The sequence below is a fragment of the Arvicola amphibius genome, chromosome 1 (assembly GCF_903992535.2).
Source record: "Arvicola amphibius chromosome 1, mArvAmp1.2, whole genome shotgun sequence".
In the NCBI taxonomy this organism is placed as follows: domain Eukaryota; kingdom Metazoa; phylum Chordata; class Mammalia; order Rodentia; family Cricetidae; genus Arvicola; species Arvicola amphibius.
The window spans coordinates 29,143,719-29,156,958 of NC_052047.1; the positions used below are offsets into that span (position 1 = coordinate 29,143,719).

General features: G+C 45.3%; 1 protein-coding gene across 1 annotated transcript in view; it reads left to right on the forward strand.

Annotated features, from left to right (window-relative positions):
• The window catches only part of Scfd2 (sec1 family domain containing 2), a 326,524-nt gene that overhangs the window by 278,715 nt on the left and 34,569 nt on the right, over window positions 1–13,240 (forward strand). The window lies entirely within an intron of this gene.

The window sequence follows — 13,240 nt, forward strand, 5'->3', positions numbered from 1 at the left end:
GTGTCATCCCCCCAAATAAACACACATCCACTCACACACATGTGCGCGCGCGCGCGCACACACACACACACACACACACGTGTGTATATGCCCAAGCAACCTGTTTTGTATTCAGGCTCATGATCATTTTATTGGTGGCCTCCTGGATACCTGGCTTTCAGAAGGCTAGTCTAGTTTTGTGAGTGCACAATGGAACCCTTGTGACCTGGGAAGAGGGGCTAGGGACACATGGGTGTCATTCAGCCTGGTCCCCAGCTCTGGAAATGGTGTTTCCCTGGGAAGGAGGCATGGAGTCTGCAGAAATGAAGGCAATTGTGCGCTGGTGTGTGAAGAGAATTCAAGTGGTATCAATGGCCCATCAGGGCTGATTGTTTTTCCCTTTGTAATGGAGTTTCTATGTCCTGCCCCTTCTACATCCCAGCTCCCCTTGGAACAAGATCAGAGTATGCTTGGAACCTGGATTTTTGGACTTTGGAGTCAGGCACTTGCCCGAAGGCTTGCTGGATTCCTCTGCTCTCCACCATGGCACTCCTGCATCACAAAAAAGGGATAGGAGCAGGGCGCTATTTTTACCCTTCTCTTTCTTGCCCCAGGCCCATTAGCAGCCTTTCTGGCCCACATCCCATCTCTGAATCAGGGTTGACCAACCCACACATGAATCCACACTGCCTCCAGAATAAAGCACAGAAAAGCAATAGATAAGAAGCCTCGTTTAGTAGAAGCTTAAATTTCAAGCATAGCGATGCTGGCTCAGGTCAATGGAGATTTACAACAGCAGGTGCAGGGGGCTGGGAGGGGCAGAGAGTGATTTGTGTGCATGTTGGGGGGAGCGCAGAGGCCTGGGCACATTTGATCTGTCTGCTACTGGAAGAAAAATAAACTCCATTTGCGCTTCTGTTCTTTAAAGAAACAAAAGGGTTGAAAGAAACTTTAAGCCAACCATCTTCCCGTCTATTCTTCCCCTTCTCTCAAATAGACGAGAAGATGGTTCCAGGTTATTAACCACCTTTCCTTGCCCCCAAATACGGTGTGGGAAGCACTAATACCCCTCCCAGCCCACACTCCACCCCGTGCTCACAGAGCCTTCTGTCAGTGAGCCCAGCGACTCTGGAGTCAAGAAACACAATGGGAAAGAAAGTTTCAAAGCAGTCTTCTAAGTGGCCGTGAGAACATGAGGCCGAAGGGCCAGACATCCCTGTGAAAGGCTTTTAAATATGTCTCATTTTGAACATCTGATTTCATCCTTTCTACAAACGAACAGTTAGTTGCAGTACAGGGTTATGTAACTATTGGACCTGCTTTACTCTAAGACAAGTACGCATTCAGTGAAACCCAGATAAGAACAGTATCCCAGGGCACCTCCCAGCTAGACAGGGCACTGTCCAGCCCCCCAGTCTTCCCTCCCACACTAGTTCATTGCCATTTCTATAATAAGTACAGCCTTATCTCTTGGGGGGAAATTCAGAGCATTGTTGAAACCAGCAAACAGTTTGGGCGCAGGCTGAGGTTCAGAATGGAGGAGAAAGTGCTCTGACAGCTCTTTATGGCCACAACCCCAGGAAGCCTTGCGGCTGTCTTCCTGGTAAGGGGATCCTGGCATCTCTTCTGTCATGTCAGACCCATCAAGCCCCACTACACATTCCCCTGTGGGTAGCCTGCGATGAAGAATAGGGAAGAACAGGATATGGAGGGAAACATGGTTCAGGACCCATCAAAGACAGTGGCCATAGGGCACCCCACCCCTGGAGGGCATGTGGGATCCCCTTGGAGCTAATCAGGGAAGGAGCCATCTGTGGAAGGAACCTCTGGACTTCTCTTTTTTTTTTACCCTCTGACCCGCTGGCCTGGAACACTGGTTCTGAACTGCTGCACTGAGAGCATCATCACCATCACCATCATCACCATCACCATCATCATCATCATCATCACCATCATCACCATCATCACCATCACCATCATCACCATCATCATCATCACCATCATCACCATCACCATCATCACCATCATCATCATCACCATCATCACCATCACCATCATCATCATCATCATCATCACCATCATCATCATCACCATCATCATCATCATCATCACCATCATCATCATCACCATCATCATCATCATCATCACCATCATCACCATCATCACCATCACCATCATCACCATCATCACCATCACCATCATCACCATCACCATCATCACCATCATCATCATCACCATCATCACCATCACCATCATCACCATCATCATCATCACCATCATCATCATCACCATCATCACCATCATCATCATCACCATCATCACCATCATCACCATCACCATCATCACCATCATCATCATCACCATCACCATCATCACCATCACCATCATCGCCATCATCATCATCACCATCATCATCATCACCATCATCTATGCCCTGGCAACGCTTGAGCATGCATGGGCAGCCCGTTTATGGCGGTTCTCCAGTTGTTGCTATCCTGGGCAGTCCTAGATGCTAGTGTTATTGTCATACCCAAGGTCCCACAGTCTTCCTTTATGCTGTCTATCCAGCGTTTTGGGGGCCTTCCTCTTCGCCTTATCCCCTGCACTCCTTCAAGCAGTGCTTGAATGTTCAGGTATCTGCCGTCATTCATTCTCATAGCATGGCCAAAGTCTCTCAAGCACCATTGTCGTATTCTGTAGTTTACTTCCTTCTGTAGATGAAGATGTTTCTTCATGACATTGTTACACAGGCTGTCTCTTCATATGACACCCAGAATCCTCCTGAGACATGCCATCTCAGACACATTCAGCTGCTGTTCTGAGGAGAGTTTCATTGTCCAGGTTTCGGAGTTGTAAAGAAGGCCGCTCGAGACAACTGTCTCATGTACTTGTAATTTTGCTGTTGTCATTATGTCTCTCGCTGACCAAACCTTTCCTAGTGCCTGGAATGCAGCCCTCGCTGCCCCTATCCGCCTCTTGAAGTCTAAAATAGTTCCCTCCTTTGAGCTGAGGTTTCCTCCCAGGTAGACAAAATTGACTGTTTGCTTGAGGCTCTGATTTTTTATTACAGTGTTAACATCCTTGTGCGCCCTTCCCATGTGTTGACTCTGAGTCTTCTCGGTGTTGACTTTCATACCAAGGTTTTCACTTGCTTCCACCGCTCTATTTGCCACGGCCTGCAGCTCAAGTGAGCTGCGCTGAGAGCATCTTTTCTCTGCAGTCCAGCAGCGGCAAGCTCTTTTCAAGCCAGGAAACGCATGTAGGAAAGCCCCATCCACAGGTTTACGTCCATCCGGGGTTATCTTTACTATTCATTTTTATACACATCCTACCTCACCCACCCCACCCCACCCCCAGAAACCCTAAGAAGTAAGCAAGCTGCCATGCAGAACTGCCAACTGTGCTTCCTTCATGGGCGGGTTATGGTGAGGCCTTTCCGGGCCTTGGCCCCCTACAGTAGTGCACAAGGTGAAACCAACAGAGTTGTCATAGTGTTCGTGAAGAAGATGCAGCCTCACCCCAGTTCCCTACACCTGACTACAGCTGGGGAAATACCCAGAGGGAGGGAGCATCTCCAAGTCAGCTCTGAGAGGCAGCAAACCATTTGGTGCTCTTCAGAGCCACCACGAATGTCCACCCAGTTTGAAAGGTGACTTAATCGAGTGGAAACAGCAAGTTTGTAATTCAGTAGAATTAACTCAGCACAATAAAAACCAGCAACCTCTTTGGAAGGCTCACTGTGAGAGTTGCCAGTACGAATCCTTGGCTGGGATTGCTGGTGGGAGCCCATGTGCCAGCTGCTTGTGGAGATGTCAGAGTTGGTGGTCATGAGCTCTGGGGTCAGCAGGTGTGTGGGCATTTTCCCACTTACAGAAAGTTTCTATGACTGGGAAAGGGGCCAAGTCGGCATGTTATGAAAGAGACCTGTGTTTGCTGTGGTGCCAGCATGACAGATGGTCATGTGACATGGATCATGTGAGCTTGATGCTCACCTTGAACACATGGACTCAAACGTTGCCATGTTCCGCTCACTCTGAGTGGAGAGCTCCAGGTCACTTTGCAGCGCCTTTGGGTGATTCCACAATCTAACAACTAATACGTGACGTTGTATGCATGGCGCTGTATCACATGATCTGTGGGTTTCTCACAGCTTCCCTAATTCAGCCACATAAAATCTTGATAACTGGCTTGGCATAGTTATGGCTTCAGTAGAGCGGCTCTAAGAGACTCCTCAGAGGCATCTTGGAGGCAAGGTTTAGAAACAGCTTAGGCTACTTCACTGTTTTGTGATAGTCTAGAATTCTCTATTTTGCTCTGACCTGGATATATCCAGAAGCATTATGGAAGTCAGGGTGCCAATCCCTCTGCCTACATGGGATAGGAAATTTGCTTTCTGGGCCTCTCTGGCAGTTTGACTCTGTGCTCTGCCAGAAGGAGTTATCTCTAAGATGTAAGGTCTGGACCGATGGCTCATCTGCTGAAGTGCTTGCTGTGTGAGTCTGAAGACCTGGTATTTGGATCCCCATATGAAAGTGCCCTCTGCCTGGGACCCCAGGGGTGGATGGGCAGGGCCATGATGATCCTAGGGGCTCTCCATGTACCAAGTGTAGCCAGTGCAAGTTCAGTGAACAGCCTGTCTCAGAATCTAAAGTGGAGCATGACAGCGGCACCCAGGATCAACTCCCTCTGGCTCTTGGTGTGCACACATGAGAACACACCACGCGCACACACATGCACACGCACGCACACACACACATACACACTAAAAAAATTTTTTTCAAATATTCAGTTCTGCAAAATATTGCTACTGGTTGTCCTTCCCTTCCATATGGTAAGAGCCTCAAAACTGAGACAAGAATTCTGGGCAGCCATGTGCAACTATTCCATGTTCTCATCTGAATAGACCAGTCTTCCCTTGTCTCCCAGCATCCCAGACCTGCCTGATAATAACTGATTTCAGCTGCTACTCATTCCTTTAATCAGCTATTTTTAAAAGCTGAATCTGCTGGAGGCTTAGAAGGTAGTCAAACTGGTTTTCGTTGTACTTTTAAAGATGATAGTTGGTACATATAAATGCTTATGTGATATATATTGATATATAATATGCATATTATATAGTGTTTGTGTGTATGTATATATAAAGTCGTCCTAGAAAACATAATTAAATACAAGTACTCACTGCCCCTTTTATCCTGTTCCTTTGCTTACCACCCACGTCCCCACCCTCACCCTCTCCAGAGGTAACCAGTTCTCTGAGATCCATATTTACCATTCCCTCTTCTTTTTAAAACACTTTTGTCAGATATATGTATATACTTAAGGGAAATGTAGTTTAGTTTTTCATGTTGCACAAACAGAATTTCCCCGTCATCTGAATTTGCTCTTCTGCAGTAACTTTTTTGGGAGTTGTTCCACCTCCCATGGTACCCTGCAGTTGCTCAGAACCAGGCTGGAGCTCTTTGTTTGAAATTTCCTGCAGGGACAATTTATCATCTGCCCAAAAAATCAGTACTGTTGCTTTATGGCATGTTTGGTTTGATTCAAAACGTTCCCGCTAGTCTCTCTGCCTTCCACATTCATTTATTCAAGAGGTGTCTGTCTTCTTTGAGTCAGGCACTATGCTAGACCAGCAGGGGAAAAAAAGACAGCTTATCATCCCTACTCCTGTGGGAGCTTGTCTCCAGACCTCCACTGTCACTTGAGTACCAATAATGGTCTAAGAGATTGAGGACAATGGACAAGGTTCAGTGATAGAGGACTTTGGCTTGGTGTATAGCAGAGCCAGAGGGAGAGGTTGCAGAAGGCCTTCTAGAAGGCCAGCCTTTGGGGTTATCTAGTTATCCTCTGAGCCCCTAGTGACCTGGACATTTGTATTTCTGGCTTGAACTTTATTAGGGCAGCCTTATTTGCTCATACGAACATAATGCCATTGCCACCACACTTATACAGGGTCTCCTGCCACACTGTAGCTCCAGGACTTGACAATGAAGGAGAAAAGTGGCCCTGCAAGGCCTGAAACCTGACAGCCCAGATCACAACTTTATATATAGGAACTTTAAAGCCATCCTAAATCATTAACCATGAGATTGATGATACAGATAGCGCTCCTGGGCAGTATAAACGCAGAACCTCTGAAATATATATGTATTATAAATATGTACATGACTTTATGTGTGTATATATATATTTCTCACATTCTTAACCAGCTTCCATATGACCCCATCACCAGAATGACTAACACTCTTTAATCCCTTATAAAATATAATAGAAGCCAAGACTCCATTCCCCCACCCCCGTGTTTTCTCAAACCACATCCATGTGTCTGCACGGGGCTGCTGTTTGTGGTGGCGCTGTGTCCTTCTGGAAAGTCAGACTATGCATGTCTTTAAAGCCCACTCCTGTCAGTTGTACTTGTTACTAAATTGCAATATTTAATTAAAAGTTTTCACATACTGATGAAATATAAATAAAAAATCCTGTCTTCAGTGACAAACCTAATTGAATGCTTTCAAAGGTCTCTAAAGATGAGTCACTCTTAAACAGTGCTTTTGAAGTTGGAACAATGCAACTGCAAAAGGTCTGGGCAGGGGAGTAAGACATTAAAATCCACAAGAATTCTGCCCCCTGACTGTGCTGTGGGCTTCTTTAACTTATGGGTCCACTGAAGTGGACTAGACGGTAGTCAGAATTCCTAGCAAGACGTAACGGATTGTGAGAACAGAACTCTGCAGCAGATGGTGGCCAAAGAAAGGGCATTGAAAGAGCAGCGAGTGCAAACAGCTAGATTAATTCACACAAAATCACACTTGTCTATGCGGGTAGGTTAGCATATGGGTATAATATCTGAGTGTATGTATTTGGGTGGCTGGATATGGATGTGTGTGTGCACACATCTGTATTGGGGGGATGGATGTGGAGATTATACTTGTATTTGGGTGGATGGATATTGATATATGTGTGTACACATTTGTATTTGGGTGGATGGATGTGGATATGTATGTGTATATGTTTGTATTGGGGGGTGGATGGTTGGGTGGATAGATGAACGGCTACTGATATGTGTTTGAGGAATCCGGTTGCATGATTCCCGTTGTAAACAATTTCCATTCTCCTGTCCATCCTAACTAAGCAGGCTTGGAGAGAGGACTTGGGCTGTGCCTTGCCTCACCTGCTCAGGTGGGACTGCCCTCCTCGGCGGTTGTCTTGTCCAGTTCAACTCTAGAAGATTTCAGATGTCGTCCCATTTTCAAAGTTTCCTTGGTTTTCATTTTTAAGTTTTATTTTCATTTACCAAGAATTATAGTGAAAACCCCAAGAAAAGACTCCATGTTAAAAAGCAGTTATTTCTAAAGGAAGAAAAGGGAATGTCAGCCTGCTGGACGGATGAGGGAGGTCATGACCTCTCAGTGGTCTGACCCCCTTGGCCGTGTCAGACCTGAGATGACCTCTCCTCTAATGCCTCCGAGAGGCAGCCCTGCTGTTTGGAGCCTGCTGAGAGCTAGGCTGCAACAAGAAGGCGGGCTGGCTGTTCAAAACTCCCAGGCAGTACAGGATGGGGACACCAGTCTAGACCTGGAAGAGAACTGCCTTTTGCTCAGGCTGAACGTCAGTTTTTGACTCCATTATTTTCCAGATAGATTTCAAGGGCCTGGGGAATTTTTAGGCCTTTAAGGAGAATAGTATCAGTAAATAGGAGCCGTTTCAAATCCAGTTGTAGCCATTCCCCTTCTCCTCTTCAGCATATCCAGTTGCAGAAGTACCCATGCTGTATGTTTGATCAGCACAAGTGCATGTGCACACAGGTGTGCAAGGGTATGCTGAGGGGTTTTCATAAGGGCCATTCACCTCCAGCCAAGCCTGGCACAACCTCCTATCTGAGATGCTTCACTTTCTTGAATGCTTAAGGAATAAGGACAAGCATGTGAAAAGCCACGAGCTTATAAAGAGCCAGGGAGCTCCAAGCCTGTCCCTGGGAAAACTAGGGAGAATTCAGCCACCCCAATCAAGGAGAGAGGAACCATTTCAGCTATCCCTGGAGACTACTAAACTATCCAAGCCTCCCTCCATTTGAACAGTGTAATGGCTGAAAGGGGCCGTCCCTCCAGGGTTCAGAGCTATGGAAACCACTGGTCTCCCATTGCTGAGGTAAAGAACTTTGAGTAAATGAGAAGGGTGGGAGGGGCGGCAACACAGGAGCTTTGTGTGGTTACTCCAGGGAGTAACTAGACACTGCCCAAGAGACCCACAAGCCCTCCGCAGAAAGGTATCGCTAGGACATGAGCCACCCCCATTTTAGAAGAGCACAGTGGTGCCCTAGGGATTTGGGAGCCTCCCTTATCAAAAGGCGGGGCTCTGGAGTGTACGGGCCATGCTCCGCTAAAGGCTGGCATCTGCCTCTGCTTTATTATCTATTTAACTAAGGGGCTTAAATGAAAATTGACTGGATTCATACACTTGAGTTGCCTTAAAAAAAAAACAGACTGTTATCAAGTGAGCTGGCTTAATGGAGCAGGCTGTCCAGGGAGCGTTAGAAATAACTGAATATGGCACGCAACAGAGCACAGATTCAAAGAAGACTGTGCAGCAAGCCTGGGAGAGACTCACACCTTACATGGCCAGAAAGGACCTGGGTGTAACTGCAAGCCAGCCCAGTCCTAGTTCTTCCCAGTAAGAAAAGCATTTACCAGACCGTTCATTGTAAAAGAATGTCTTTAGGGGGCTGAAGAGATGGCTCAGCAGTTAAAAGCACTGAGTGCTCTTCCAGAGGACTTGGGTTCAATTCTCAGCACCCACATGGCAACCAACAACTGCCTCTATCACCAGGATCTGACACCCTCACACAGACACACATGGAGGCACAATACTAATGCAAATGAAGTAGAAGTAAACAAATTATTTTTTAAAAAAGAAGGTCTTTAGTATAAAGATGAGCTAAGTGTATTTTTAATTTTTCATGTATGCACATGCTCTTAACATGTATGGAATCATGCATGGTGAGTAAGCCACCTTTGGAGTGAGACAGCAAGAGCTTAACTCTTAGCTTTGCCACTGGTTGCTGGGCTGGTCTTGTATTACTTTTCAGTGGCTCCCTTGCTCCATCTACCAAGTGAGGATGGTAATAATGTCTACCATGTTACCACACTGGCTTTCTGTGGAGATCATATGGCTAATGCGCATGAACTTCTTAGTGTGGGTGCTGACTAGAACAGCAGTTCTCAACCTGTGGCCACACTTCCTTTAGTGGTTTACTATCCCTTTCACAGAGATCACCTAATACCAGTGGAACACACCGATAATTACATTATAAGTCACAACAGTAGCAAAATTCCAGTCCCAGTTATGAAGTAGCAAAGAAAATAATTGTTAGATGTGCCCTTTGAATGCTGAGAATCCTGGTGTCTACAGGACTGCTGATCTGCCATTGAAAAGACGTCTCGAACCCTGTCTCTACCAGGGACATTAATGGGGTATCGTGTGTTAGTCACTGATATTTCTGATCTGTGTTTCTTTTTCTGTTGTTTTATTATTTTTTTGTTTGGGTTTTTGAGACAGAACGTTGCTATGTAGCTCAGGCTGGTCTTGAATTTGCAATTCTCCTTCCTTAGCCATTTAAAGCCATAAATTATGAGTGTAGCCACCACACTTAGCAACAGACTTTTATTTGGAAATAATTTTTTTTTACTTTGAAAATTGAAAATTTAATTGAAAGTCAGTTTTTCATATAATATATTATGATTAGTTTTCCCTTCCCTAACTCCTCCAAGACCCTCCCCACTTCCCCACTCTGCCAAATCCTTTCTTTCTCTCTCTTTCATTACAATACAACCAGATCTAAAAATAATAATAATAATGATGATAACAAAAATAAAATAAAAGGCTCCTTTTTTCTGTTGTTGGTTTTATCCCATTCTGGCTTGTTTGTTTTACCTTTTTTGGAAAGATTTTATATATGCACGTTTTACTATATGACTTGGGTAAGTCAACGTAAAACAGTGAAATTTAAGTAAATTGTGAAAAACAGTTAAAGACCAATTAGAAGTGAATCCCCTTCAGCTGCTCTCTCCAAAACATGTGCATCTCAGGACACTTGCTTTGAAGAAAACAAGAAAGTTGGAGAGGGTTGGCAGTTTGAACAGATGTTATCCTGTACGAGCCGTTTGAACATACATCTTCTTAAAGATCTTTACTTTATCAGTAAAGTTTGGCCTTTGCCTTCCTTCCAGCAGTTTCTGTTGTTCAGCTGGGTTACTTGAGTTGAGTTGAACAGTAACCCATACACACTTCTATCATACAGCCTGCTCTGTAGTTGACCTTAACCCATGTGAGTTCCCAGCTTCTTTCTTAACTTTGATATATAATGCACAAGTTCCCCAAGTAGTCTAGACTTTTCACTAAATCATCTTCAGTCTAGTAATGATGTCATAATAAACTCTGCCTAATGGTTTCTTTGTATACTTCCCCCAAATTCAAATGACCATGTGGAAAACTGAATGACTTTTTCTGTTCTATAGAAAATAAGTTACTTTACATAAAATATTAGTCTACTGGTCTTTTAGAGGAATTAAAATATGTTGTGTGGTATTAGAACTAAGGATGTTTCTGCTTGTTTTCATGTCTTTGTTTCTTGACAAGGTAATAATCTAAACTGATAATTAGAAGATGATAGATAGATGATAGATAGATAGATAGATAGACAGACAGACAGACAGACAGACAGACAGACAGACAGACAGACAGACAAATTTCCTTACATGAGTTTACAGAAAGAACCCTCATTGGTGATGCAAAGCCACACCCTTGGCCATCCTCCTTTTGTTGATAATAAGGCACAGGCTGTGTTGTCTCAGTTGAGCTTCAGTGGAAATAGCAGCCAGGATGGGAGGCTATTCCACACTCTGGCCTTTTGCAGCCCAGCTTTTCCTAGTTTTGAACCTTTTCAGAATGCAAGAAGAAATTATAAGCATGTATCTCAGAAAACTACAGGTTTCCCCTTTCCACAAGGTTTGGCATGGGATTGTTCCAAGGATTTGTGAGGTCTTGGATTCTCTCCATCAGCTTCCTTCTACACCCCCACTACTGAACACAGAGAGGTTCCCCACTCTGTTCTTCACCTCTGCACAGGTTAGGTGTGGGTTGTCCTCAAAGGTTCCTGTGCTGGAAGATCATCCCCCAGGGTGCTGATATGACAGGGTGGTACAACGTAAAGAGGTGAGATGGGACGGCCAACAGGTCTCTGACATTCCCCAGAAGGGATCAGTTCTGATTCTGCAAAAACAATTCTTAGAAGGGTGAATTGTGTAAAGAATAAGGCTGGCCTCTGTGCCCTTGCTTCTTGTCTCACAGTGTGATCTGTCCCCTCATCATGATGCCATGCTGTGACAATACCAAGAGACTCCTCACTAGAGGCCAAATAGATCTCAGCTTTTCAGTCTCTAAGATTATCATGGAAACTTTTTACCTTTATAAGGTACCCAGCCTCTAGTGTTTTAATATAACAACACTAGTAAAAATATATGTATTAGTTACTTGTCTGTGCTGTGATAAAATACCATGACCGAAATCAACTCAGGGAGGAAGGGGTTTGTTTTGGCTTCTGGTTACAAAGAGATATAGAGTCTGTAATGGCAGGAAGCGTTTGACAGCAGGCAGGCATGGTGGCAGAAATGGGAGCTAGCTGACCACATTTTATCAAGACAGCTCCCCACCCCAGTGACATGCTTCCTCCAGCAAGGCTCTACCCTGAAAGTCCCATCTCTCCCCCAAGCAGTGCCACTAACGGAGAACCACGGGTCCAAATGCCCGAGCATATGGGGGACATTTCTCATTCAAACCACTATGCCACAATTCAATTTGTTTTTTAAATGACAACAAGTCAGACATTTGTGGAAACCAGGAAACTTTGCCTGCCCGTAAGAGTTACTGCATACAGTGTCACATACTAATGAAGAGTACGGGCTCATCCACGCACATACCACCTCTCTGTATGGGGCAGCCGGGGTCCTCTGGATGCTTCTGTGTATGCCAGATGCATCCTCTTTTAGTTTGAGCTTATTTGACTCCACCTCTTCCTTCCCAAAACAATTTCCTTGATTATCAAAATTGACAGGTATCTCCTTATTTCACAGGCGTTTGGATAGCTATGGTCAAGAAAATGATATTAGACAAAGATGTAGAGAAACTGAAACCCTCTTAAGAGTTTTGGTGGGAGTGTCAAGTAGTGAGTCATTTGGGACACTGTGGATCTGGCGTTCTTCAAACGGTTAACACAGAGCTGCCAGTGAGTACACGCAGGAGAAATGAAAGTGTATATCCACACCAAAGCTTGTCCATGCAGAAGTACCAGCATTAGCATGTTAACTGAGACACAGAGACATCCCAAAGGCCTGCCAACCGAGAAACTATTTTCTCTCTAAAGTTTCCTACCGTGGGTGTTCTGGATACCTGTGCAGACACATGGAATGTCGTGCACTGATACAGTAGAATGCACTGTAACCATGCAGTTAAAAGAAGTGATAAAGGGTGGTGTGCACCACAGCCTGAATGAGCCCTGAAAACAAGGCAGATCAGGAAGTCAACCTCAAAAGCCGGGCATTCTATAGTCTGTTTATATGAAATGTCCTGTCAGTGAATCCATTGGGTCAGAAGGCAGGCTGGTGGATTCAAGGGGAAGAATCAGGAGTATCTTATGACAGATTAGGGTTACCTGTTGGGGTGAGATGGCTGTTCAGAACTTGACTGCTGGCTAATGGTTGTGTGAATCTGTGAGTATACAGAAATCTATGGGGCTGTGGACACTTTAAGTGGAGAATTGCATGGTATGTGAATTACATGTCAATAAAGCTACAGACGGAGTCAGGGTATGAACTGGGCTGCCTGTGTCTGAACATTGACCACTCTGGTGAAGAAAGGAAGACAACATTAATGAACAAGTTCTTGAGGGGCAGCTGGGACTCAGGCCTGCTGAGCCCCCTCAGAATGCAGTGGAGGCCATCACTCAGAATTATCCCTATGGGGGAAGAGAAAACAGGGGTTGTTTCTGTGAATATATAGCGCCCAACGCTGCTAACCTCTCCATGTGAAGACCCAATAGACAGGACAAGATAGAGACAGAGACAGGCAGGTAGGCCGGCGGGCAGGCCGGTGGGCAGGCGGGAGGGCGGACAGGCGGGCAGGCCCGTGTTCAGCTGGACAGCAGAGCACACAGGGCTGGATGACTGAGTGGACATAGCAAGGCCATGGCAATGCCTAGTCACAGGAGAAC